The sequence below is a fragment of the Ambystoma mexicanum genome, chromosome 3q (genome assembly GCF_040938575.1).
Source record: "Ambystoma mexicanum isolate Mex_15411 chromosome 3q, UKY_AmexF1_1, whole genome shotgun sequence".
Taxonomy (NCBI): domain Eukaryota; kingdom Metazoa; phylum Chordata; class Amphibia; order Caudata; family Ambystomatidae; genus Ambystoma; species Ambystoma mexicanum.
This window is the reverse complement of record NC_090926.1, coordinates 885,256,572-885,269,198: the sequence shown is the minus strand read 5'-3', so window position 1 is coordinate 885,269,198 and position 12,627 is coordinate 885,256,572.

Genomic DNA, 12,627 nt, shown 5'->3' with positions numbered 1-12,627 from the left:
CTCCATCTGCATTTGATCGTACCTTCACATATGCATTCTCATATAATTGTCTCACAGATGCGAATAAATACTTGGGCATTGCCCAGTTTATTAGCTTAGTCAACAATGTAACCCCACTTACAGTGTCAAAAGCCGCTTTGTAGTCCATATATGCTAGATTTAATTTAATACCAGGATTTCTTTTTACATTAGTTATCAGAAATGTCAATATCCAGCTACTATGCAAGGGTACATGGCCCGCCCTGAATCCGGTTTAACATGGAGACAATAGATGCTTTGCCTTTATCCATGTCTGGATTTCCCTTAAAAACACATTGCTAAAAATAAATCCTGGAAGGTCTTGCAATGCCAGAAAACAATAATTATTAATGTCAGACCTTATACCCTTTTTAAAAATTGCTATCACATACAACGTTTTCCAGGACAATTGTGTAATACTTTATTGGGCAATCCATCATGGCCTGGCACTGCAGATGTTCAAATGACCATTCTGCATCTATAAATATCATCCTCTTCAAATTGGTATAGGGTATTTGATATTATTTCTACTAGACACCCTATAGAACCTTCTTGAGATTAGTGAATGCTTTGTATAGGCTTTGTATAGGCTTCACCCATTGTTGCTCATTTACAGCATTAATCATAGGCATTTTTCCATAGTTTTAATAAATGTTTACAAGTCTCCAGAATTGAACATCGTCATTGTTCTTCAGTGTCTGGTACATTCATTGCTACTGTACTGTGTTTGTGGAAATTCTGTGAGTAATTAACCAGTTCTTACATTTAGCCTTTATCTGGTTTATCTTGTTTTTTTTATCTCAAAGTCATATTTCCATCTTTATTGATTATACGGATTGGTCTTCTGATCTCTCTTTTCTTAGCAGCAATATGATTATCATATATTCGGTATTTATGGTTCATATTATTACTTACATTCCTAATAGTATTCTGAGTTCTGCCCCTCCCAACCGTCTGCACAAACTCAGTTATTCTATTAATCCTCACCCCTCAATTCATGCCAGAGGAAAATTGTAGCAAAGCAATATCAGTTGTGATCAGCTCATTTATCTCGTGATTTTTTTCTGATTCCAATCAATCATATTTTTCCTATTATTAACCATTAGATGTCTCTCCAGTCTAGCAATAATGCCACTAGTATTTAACCTGAATCTCATGCATAGCACAGAGGGTTCACTCATATTTTTTACCATATTAGATGTTAAAATATTTTCTTTTAAGTTATAGGTCACAAATACATAATTAATGTTGCTAAAACAAGTATTATGATACCAAAAATAATATCTGCCCGATTCAATTTCATATATTTCATTCAAATTAAAAGGTCATAGTTATCTGTTAGATGAAGCCATTGTGCCCCTAAATCTACCTTTTGCTTTAAATAATCATTATGTTTGTTATTATCCATTTCTCCTTTTTTCTCCTTACAAACAACATCGCAATATGCATTTTACTCCCCACGCAAAAGAATATCCCCGTCTGGGTTTTCCGAGAGACATCGATTTAACACATCAGTAATATATAGCATTATTGCTTGAGTTTGCTCATTGTCAGGAGGGTCATAAACTGTGATCAATAATACCTTCACTATAAGATTGTAGTCATTTCTAAAATTATCAAATGCTAGCACGCCACACAAGACGTATTGATGACCATAGTCAATTACATATTTGTGTAGACATAGGTGCGACCTTGTCCCATAATCAAACCACCCTTAGGTCTATCCTTCCCTTTAATGCCTTCCTCACAATTAATTTATAGACATCAATAACCAATTCAACCATCAACTATGTTTCCTCTAGAGTAAAAACATCATATGTTGATGGCAATGAACCCCCCTCTCCCTCACTTAAATGGTGATATACTCTGTAGTATTCCAACAGAGGAAGGTTAAAAAGCCATCTGGTTTGCTAGGACCGGGTCTTCTGAACCGATTACAATGCTGCTGGCAGCCATTCCCAGGGGGTTACACTTTTGGGATTATCTGTATTACATGCATTGTTTAAACCGTGATGTGCCTTGCAACACTTACAATTACAGGTCTCTACATTATTCACTGTATTGTTTGGTCGATTACAAGCTTTTGAAGTGATGTTCACCTCAAAAGTAAAAAATGACTGATTAGAACTCATTATAAACCTTGCAGCGTATAATGATGTCAACTGAACCTGTGACCAATTTTCAGTTTTTCATCATCATCAGGCAATATCACCCATTCAATGTCTCTTGTAGACCACTAATTGTGGTATTATATGCACCAGATTCAATATAAATGTTCCATTCAAAACGTTCTTATTGATGGTAGGAAATAAGGTAATTAGTGTTAACAATTTTGAATTAGTATCTGGATTTACTCCTAGATCTTCCAATGGCAGATTATCTGGTGCCAATGCTTCATCTAAGTCATCTGACTGAAGTGGATCATCGCCAACTTGTTCAAGATGGTCTGATGTTTTGCACCCATTCTCCTTATTCTTGTGTTTTGTTATCCCTGTGTCTAGTGTTGATCGTTCTTTTTTGTAGCAGTTATCTTGCTTTTCTTTTTCTCTTTCATATGTAATTCAAAACGCATATCTGTCTCTTTCACATTTACCTCATGTTCTGCCCTATCAACATTTTTATTTACAGTTGGAGATGGTTCAGCCAAGGATTGTTTGCCATTTTTACCATTCTTTCTACCCCTACAGCGTCCTCTGTTGTTTAAATATTATTTTATTTTCCTTATATTTGCATAGTCATCGCTATCATCGCTAGCCGGTCAAGTGGCACAGCGAGTAGCGCGCTCGCTTTGACATCAGTGCAGAGTCTGCGAACGCAGGTTCGAATCCCGGCAGCGCCAAACTCAGCGTTTCATCCTTCCGAGGTCGATAAATGAGCACCACACACCGTGGGTAATAATAAGCAGCGCTCAGATACCTGAGGGTTCGTAGCGCTATATAAATGCCAAATTATTATTATTATTATCATGATTGTGGTATGATTTAAATAATTCTCAAATTCTTTAGGGCCAGATACAGCTTGAAACTCATCTATGTTGTGTTGATAATCGATAACTTCCACAAGATGGAGTTACTCATTTGGGGCGCCCTCTGATCTGACTTCGTAATTAGACTGCAGGAGCATCAAAACAACATTAGAAGCCCTGCATTGTGAAGCCCTGCTGCAGTCCTGAGCTATCTACCCTTCGACGACCAGAGAAGATCCAGTCCAGAGTCTTCTTCCCTTGAGCCTGGTGGGGATAACCAGCTCATCTTCCACAGTCAGGATCCTCTTCGTGGTCGAAATCGCTGCACACTGCTGTAGTTGTCCGGATAGCCATCTGAAGAGCCTCTCCTGTTTTTAAGGAGCGCACCTTTTATTCACAATCACTGCTGCCGGCTTCATCCCTGTGTGGTGCAGACCCTTCACAACATCCTCCTTCATACTGAAGCTCCAGGAACCGTGGGTCTACAGGAAACTACCAGGAACAACTGCCGTGAAACCAGCTTCTTCATTGAATAAGGTACTGTGTTCTGCTTGAGGAATTAGGGTGAATCCATTTTCTTCATCTCCAAGGCTTTACATTGTCTTCCCTCCTTCTTATAACTTTTGCTTCCTCTGTTGACAATATCTAAGTACTCCTGGCAACAATGAATCTTGAACTGTCCGACTGTGTGATCCTCAACAACAGGAACCCGGTTCCACTTGACACTGGCTCCGTCCTATCGAATCTTGAATTTCTGTCAACGAGTGTTCTCTGATTCTGTCTGCCTTGACAAAAGTATTGCCTATGATTTTTGCCCCCAACTCTCGCTGGTTAACTCAGGTGCTAAGTGTGTTTTTGCCCCGGTAACGTTTTTTTGTCGCGGATACGCGTATCTTAAGTAAGACCGAACTGTCATTACTGTCAAAAAGTGATCGCATACGTATTCCCGGTAACGTCTTTTGTTTCACAACACCGGTCCGTTAAAACATAGGGTAATTACCTTGAGTTAGAGTTTACCAAAGTGAATTGGTTGGTTGTAGTGTATTTTACGTGTGATTTTGAATTAATAGAAGTGTTGTGTTTATAACAAATGGTTTGAAAATAAGTGTACTTATATTTTTTACCTGAAACCCTGAGTCAGTGTTTGCTTGAGTCACAGTAACTGTGGTCCCTTGTGTAATCTCTGCTACTGCTCATATACTCTTGAGATACGCCTGGCTGCTCCGCTACTGCTACCACTTTAACATAGTAGTACAGGCTTGTACCAAAGGTGAACTTGTATTACCACTTTTTAAATAAATAATATATAAATACTTTATTGTGATACAATCCAGAAATTGGACTTTACACAACTCATATATTTCTCATATACATAATAGACAAGAACGTAGAAAATATATATAGAAGGATTAAGATAAATAAAACAAGATACAACATAGATAACAAACTACAATATAAAACAGATAACATATCCTCTTTAAGAATCTAAGACCTAAGAGGCAATCAACTATCATTGAATAAGCGTAAGTGTAAGGGTATGTCGTGGTCAGAAATTTATAGGCATTTACAAAACCATACGTTCACACAGTCACAGAATCAGAATAGTATTCCGGCTTCCAGATGTATTTATATTTATACCTAGAGTAAAGGCTTGACGTGGGTCCATACCCTGAAAAGTGCTAGTTGAAGGCTTAAGGAGACTGTATTCGGGCAGCCATAACAGAAGTCTTGTGCTTTTATTGCCTCATAATTGTGCACCCATTTTTCATATGCACCCATATATATAGGGCCCAATTTTGGCCAGAGTGTTAGGACGTGTCGGGTAGATTCTAGTGCTCCTGCCCCCTGGCAGATTCGACAAATCATGGCCTCTCGAGGGATATTCAATCGAGGGCGTGTAATAGTGAGAACCGGTAACTGATTTGTTCTTAATTGCAATAAGAACCGTCTAACTTCTGGGGCCAGGGATAATAGTAGATAGGCCTGAATCTTTAGATATCTGTGAGTGACATGTGAAACTGCCTCGTACCCACAAAGCGAGGATAAGTGGTTTGTATTCATACACCAGTCTCACTTATTCAGTTTGCCTTCGAATGCTTTTTTTGGTGAATATATGGCAGATGTTTCCATTTTTTATAAGGCCAGGCAATTTCTTCAAATAGTGATTCATTCAGCTCTTTATATGATCTACCTCGAGGATGTTTTTCCGAATCATAGCTTTGCCCTGCCAACCTGAGCAATTTACAACAGGGATTTGCATGGGCTTTCAGATAAAAAGAGCCTTGTGCACGTAGTGCCATTGTTATGAATGCACACAATACTTTACTGTTTAACAATCATAAGTGTCCCGTGTAAGGAAAACATAGAAACGAAGTTCTCTCACCTGGGGATTTGGAGCAGAATAGCAGCTACGGATGTAGGAAACAAAAGTACCCAGATGGAGATGTTCTAGCTTCAGATGACAATTAGAATTCCCCTTGAGAAACACCCAAAGACCCGGCACAAAGGCCAGAGCAAGGGGAGGTTCCCAGGGAAACCCTCCTGGGGAATAAAACCCTGTGGAGCTGCTAGTGAGCGTAGACTCCTGAAAACGTCCCGTGGAGGTAGATTAGGCTATCCCGGGAGTATGGTGATGAATAGGCGTGTCTTTAAAGGATAGGATCCAGGGCAGAAGAATCAGATTGGCTAAAGGGAAATAGTGAAACAAAGTGATTAGAAAGGATTCTGCCTAGTACTCAAAAAGACACTTCTAGAAACGGAACCCTTACCAAGGGATCTGATTGAGGTAAGACTTACAAATGAGAGTAACCGACCATCCGGTATGATCTGAAAGACTGCATAAACTGGAAGGTGTAGAACAAGGGAAAATGATGAACAAAACACTCAAGCGTAATTGGAAACAACCTAACCTCCAAGAGGGGAGTAGAGAACAATAGTTACCCTGAATAAACGGAGACCCCTTCAAGCTTGATGAGTGACTGCGGTTCAGAAGGGATGAGCGTACAGGGTGTTGAGTCTGGGAGACAAAGACAAACTGTAAGTCCGCAGAACAAGAAACAACAATTCTTATAAATGTTTCAGAAGAAAAGGGTGCCTACCAAAGGAAACCCTAGTAACCAACACCGGTCGAAGGCGGATGTTGGGAACAAATTCTCTCAAGGCGAGTGGCTTGGGCGGCCCTCAAAAAGAACCCCAGAACGGAAAGGCAACGAAGCGTCCTAAAGTCAACACATATAAACACAACAAGGATCAATTAGTTTCAATAGAAAAGTGGCAATAAGAATATATGCCCCAAAGGTAAGTCTGAGTAGAAAGAGGAACAGAATTCCCTGACACAGACTCACGTAGTGTTCACAAGCTCCTTGGAGCAGCAACGCGTCCTTGTCTGGGAGAAGCAGACAGATAAGCTGTCGGCGCGTTGGCCTGGAAACGTTGCAAGGCATTCTGGGGCGCGGGAACTAGACTGCTGCACATACTGCAGTGGACTGCAGGAGCCGCCATGTTGGGTTTAGGCATCACGTTAGGATTAACGCTGATAGTCGTGACAGCCATCCCTCTCAGGGAAATGAGCCCCAGTTCTAATCTTAAATATTGTACTGAGCAAGAAGGTCCCCGTCCGAAAACAGTACGCCAATAGTGACCTTCTAAAATGTTGAGCCAAGTTAGGTCTTGCATGGATAATGCCTCCAGGCCATATAGGGTTGTGGGTACAAGGCATTGCTGGTACAATTTCAGAATACCGGCCATGCTAAAACCAGCGGTACCTTTTGCAAATCTACAGGTCTGGAGGGTGAGCAATTTTGCTCTCGTTTTTTATTTCTTATTATTGCTTCATAGTCTGACAGAGCTTTAAAATCCAAACCCAGGTACGGATATTGCTCCACCACCGCTATTGTTCCCACATTAGAATCAATACCGGTTTGTTTAGGACCTTTTCTTACAATACTCATTATTTTTGTTTTTTCCAAATTTATGACCAGTCCCAGCTGTGTGGAGTATACCAATAACTCATTTAGTAGGTTCTTAATACCAGACATTGTGCGATCAAAAAGTTTTAAACAAATTCAAAGAAATGGTTTAAAAATAAATGCATTTATATTTTTCTACTTGAAACCTTGAGTCAGTGTTTGCTTGAGTCACAGTAATTGTGGTCTATTTGTGTAATCTCTGCTACTGCTCATATTCTCTTGAGATAAGCCTGGCTGCTCCGCCACTGCTACCACTCTGACATAGTAGTACAGGCTTGTACCAAAGGTAAAACTTGTATTGCCACTTGTAGTTTTATTTGTGTGTAGCGCTCCCTAAGGGCACTGCACGGGATTCTGCCTAACACCCACCCCAAGATTATTTTAATAAATCATTGGAAAGTAAACAATTGCTTGTGTTGTTGTTAAATAGTTAAACAATATATGTAAACACAGAAGAGAGCACAATACTATTTAAAAAAGAATGTACTTTCATTATCTCTTGGATCTTTTCATTTTTCAAAGCACCCTCACACTATTGCGGCTGTGTTACCTATTGTTTCATAGTTCTACTCTCAAGTGAATATATGACTGGTATCAGAAGTCTCAATTTTAATTTAGTGAAACTTTTGTCAACTATCAGCAATATCAACTTTAACCAAGATCCTAAGGACAACCCACACACTTGGAAAAAACAAATATGTCTGCACTGTGACTAGGTTCCAACAAAATAATCATTGTCACTGTCAACAAGTCATAATTTTGGCTTTGCTAATGCGACACTATAAGAAACCATGAGTGAGGTTTAAAAAAAAAAAAAATAGCAGAGACTGTGAACTGAATCAGTTCTTGGTAGATAAGGCACAGTGAGATTAAGTCATTGCCAAACATTACACACTTTGCTTAAATGATGAGGCCGGGTTTTGATCTAAGTCTGAAATGAATGCACATGACCACTTGTCTAACAAGCTCAAGTTCATACTGATATGTTTAAATGTTTGGCTTCCAGGGAAAACAACATACTTACATTTTTAGCATTTACTTTAAAGGTACACAAATCACACAACGAACCAACCTGACAAAATATAACTCTTTATAGAAAAAGCACTTTTTCTGCATTTTCAGGAATATTGATGGATATCGCACAGTCTGGTGATTGCTACTTCATGGACACTGAGGCTGCCTGACTCAGCCCCTCAAGCCACAGATAACTAATTGTTAGTGGGGCTTGAGCACTATGAGACCATATAAATTGCTACCTATGTGAGAGTAGGCCAGCAAAAGGAAGCCTCTGTGTGGGCAGCACTGTTTGTGTGAGAGGGCTGTCGATGTGAACAATAGGGTCTGTATGAGGAAAGGTACTTAAGTGATGAAGTTGGTTGTCTATGAACTGGTGCACTTAAGTTGAGGGTGTCGGAAGAGTTGTGAGGGGGGATGGCAGTTTAAGGAAAGGTTGCCTGTGTAGAGAAGGCGGCCTAAACTTCATGGGGCACTTTGAGCAATCCAAAATCTACGTTCTATTTTTTTCTGCTCCTCGTTTCATCATGAAGAACACTCTTTAGGGTTGCAGCATCACTCTGAAACTGAAGCCCTGGTGCGGCCTCAACATCTAAGCCTGGTCCGTCTGGACGGGGTTGGGAGGTTCATTTTGGCCTGTGACTGTGTGCCTTATGTGGGAAGTGTTTGGGGCACGTGGAAGACAGCAGAGCAGCCCTCTGGGAGAATCTAGCAGAGATTCTGGCACAAGCTCTGATCCCCTGACAAATGCCTTGCGCTGCAAGCTCACTCAAACTTGCTCAGGTGCTGTGTTCAACATGTTTCTGAACACAGAACCGAAGCATGTTAGAGTGAGGTTTGAGGAGCCTCTGAGCCTGCCAAGCAACATACAAAGCAAGGCGAAATGGGAGCCTGCAGTCCTCAAATTTCAAGCAGCCCTGTCTAAGAAGCAAAGGTTCTTGCTTCCCATGGCCTTTATCAGGTTGCTTATGATAATAAGTGGCGTTTCCAGACTTCACCCCGTTTCCGCCTTTGCTAACTTACAGATGCTTGTTTTGTTGCACAAATGGTACAGTGTGTCTATCTGAGAAAACGAGAGAGAAGAATTGACAGTGGCAATGTGAGATAGTGAAATGGGACGTCTATTCAAGTGGCCGGTGGTAGGAGTGCAGGGTTGCAAGTTGTCTTGGCTTGAAAGACCTACTACACCCTTTCCCTGACTAACCCAGTCGTCCACTCCAAGATCTCCTTCTAGCGTACACTACACACGGCGGCCACAGGCCTAGCCATTAGCACCTCAATACTAATCAGGCTATAACAAAAGGTTTTTTCTTTAACCATATCACACTTTGACACATCAGTGGATAGCCAGACCCAAAGTGCTCCAGTCTGTCAGAGCTTGGGCTCTGGATGCCTGTGACAGATTTCCATCTGCCATAGGGAATGTCACTGATTTTGAGTTTTAAGAGCTCTAGTAAATGGATTCTGCCATGAAGGGCAGATCTGCTTAACAATATCCCTTTCAGACAGCGCTCTGTGTTTATAAAACCGGTATTGGTGGGATAGTACCCAGTTGGGCCTGCTGGACATTGGGTGCATACATTTACTCACCAACTACCATATACAAGACACCACATGCATACTTTCTTCTCGACATGGGCAATTGGCATGCCAGTAGCTGGTTAGGCCACACAGTACCTAATATAAATGTAGCAGAGCCGGATACAGGAACGTACAGAAACTGAGTAACAGTTTCTTCTGTTGTTTCATTTTGAATGCACAATTCACACTAAGGAAATTCTTCCACATCATACTGCTGACCTTTGACATAGTTCACCTTATTAAGCTAGTACTGTAGAGGGAGGGAATGTGTGCTGTGGAATTACAAACAGTCTAACAAATTTAAGTTTACCTTTAGCAGCACTTGGGTGACACTATCAAAAATGGCATATACGAATTGTTCACTTTAAAGTGTAAACCCAATCTTGGTTGCCAAATCTGCTACAAAAGTGCTCGAAAATAGAATTTGTACGGAGCAAAGGATTTCTTACTGGCAAATATAGAATTAAAGTTATTCTAAAATTCACATTGGCTTTACTTGGACTATAAATGGGACTCCCTTTGAAAGTAAACAAGCAGTTTTCAATTATATAACTTTAACTCCCAAATACCTTGCGGCTGATATCATTGGTAAAATATAAATGTAAAGCCATATCTGCTTTCTGATAAGGTGACCTTTAGAAAGCTACAGTTATACTAGCCTAAAATTACTGATGCCATTTTATTGACAGCCTGGATCCCATTGACTGATTCTCCTATTAGAGTTCACCCGGGGATGTAACAGTCCCCCCAGAGCCTTCCTTTGCTCATGCAACTCACTATACTTGGCTCAGCCTAAGGGCATAATCCAGCGACTGCACCGCCTGCAAAACCTAGCTGCGTGTGCAGCTACTGGCTCCCCGTACGGGGCCGATATTTCACCAGTAGTGCGTGTCTTGCATTGGCTGCCTGTCAGTCAGCGCATCAGGTTCAAGGCCCTCTGCCTAGTTCATCGCGCCCTGCACAATCTAGGGGCTGAATACCTCTGCGCCAAGTTCACTCGCTATTGCCCTACTCGGCCTTTATGCTCAGCATCGGCAGGCTTGTTGTGTATCCCCATGCCCGCATTGGAGGTCGGGCCTTTTCGGTGGCTGCTGCCCAATTATGCAATGGCCTCCCTGCACATTGAAAAATCTGTCAAACCACCTAGCATTTAAAAAGGCTTTAAAAACACATTTATTTTGACGACTTGCAAGATAGTTTATGGATGACTGACCTTTCTTCTTTAGTGCCATCATACTTTTGGGTGACCGTGCGCTCTATACATTTATATAACATAACATGCCTAGGAAAGATTGTCACCTCCCCAGAGAACAGGGTATAACCCCAGGGGATGAGGAGCGGTCCCAGGATTCAAAGGACAGGGTCTTCCAGCAAGCGGAAGGCCACACCCAGGTAATAACTGGAGTCTCACTTGATGTTGGACAGTCACGAAGAGGGACGAATCAGAGTGCCACATGAGTTCTGACAAATGAGAGAAGGGTGCCAACATATTGTATTTTATTAGGCCACTCATATTTCCTGTGCCCCCTCCCAATTGCCTGCAGACAAACTACTCCGGACCCTTGCAGAAAGCTTGAAATGGACCAATCCGCTGCGACAAATTGACTGTATAAGGAGGCGTCACTACCCTTTAAATTAAAAAGTCTTTGGACTACAGAAGAAGGATTCTGCTGTAGTGCTATCGGGAGACAGTGTGCCCAAAGTCCTCTGCCATAGTGGTGACGATAGAGGCCTTCAAGAAGAGAGAAGGCCATTTCCTTGCCCATCTCAGGGGAGCATTTGGGATGCACTGATTATGGACTGTGACACATGCCTGTCTGCAAACAGAACACTGATAACCGGGATCCAGCTCACATTATCTTTGGAATCCCTGTACTGGGTCTTACAGCAACCCAGGGACATAGTAACAGCTCCAGGCTCTGGTTCCTACCTCGAGGTATATCCAGAGGTATATCGTGCCCGTCCCAGGATTCTTCGCGCCAAGTGCCGTTGCCGCTTATTGTACCGCATTGGATCCATTCTACCTGCTCAAAAACCCAATGCCGAATTGCTGCTTCAATTTGCCCTCAGACTCCTGGATTGATGCTACCAAGCTGTAGGAACAAACCGAAAAGGTATCTGGAGTGGTTTTATCCCCCTGTATTAAGACCAAAATTAAGACCCCCTCCCTGTTTTTTTAAACACATCTTCATTACATTTGAACATTGCTGCTGAATGTATTACCCGGCTTCCGCTGTCTTCATATGCAGTGTCCCCTTTTATTCGCAAAGTTTGGATTTCGGTGTCTTCTCTTACAAGGGTGGGCTTTTAGTGTTTTAATTAGTCGCATGTGTTTTTACTCAAATTGCAGACTCCTAGGATTGTACAGATGCTTGGTTGGGCCTTCTTGTATTTTGGGATCTCAGTGCTGTTGCTATTTGGATGTTCTAGGCCGTTTGCGCGCACAGATCCATGAAGGGTAGAGCCTCTCCTCTCCCCATGCTGCCTTGAAGAGAAGGAGGTGTCGCAGGAGGATAGCTCAGGGGCAACGTGCTCGCCTTGGAAGCAAGGCGACACAGAGCACCACAGGTTCGGTCCGCACTTAGAAACCTCTGGGTATTAAGCACTTTATAAATAACCTATCATATCATATCCCATTCATGTTGTGACTGTTTCATCTTCATAATTGAGATCACTGCTGCTTCAGCAGTAGTGTGGGGCTAAGTAGAAGTTTCATTCAGTACTCATCCCTGTACTCCTGATCACAGCGGCACACAGAGATCAGGTACCTCTGAACACCACAGGTTTCGCATCTGCCTCTCCCACTCTTCTCCCAGCCCCCCTTTTTAACAGATCCGTGTGCAGCGAGGCCTCCAAAAGTGGCAGAAGGCCGCTATACAAGACAAGACCACTTCCATTAAGTGAACATGGGTGTCTGCGTGAGGCACCCTACTGGATGAGGGGTATGTGAGTGTGGAGAGGTGCCTGCATGAGGCACCCTACTGGATGAGGGGTGTATGAGTGTGGAGAAGTGCCTGCGTGAGGCACCCTACTCGATGAGGGGTGTGTGAGTGTGGAGAGGTGCCTGCGTGAGATCTGTCT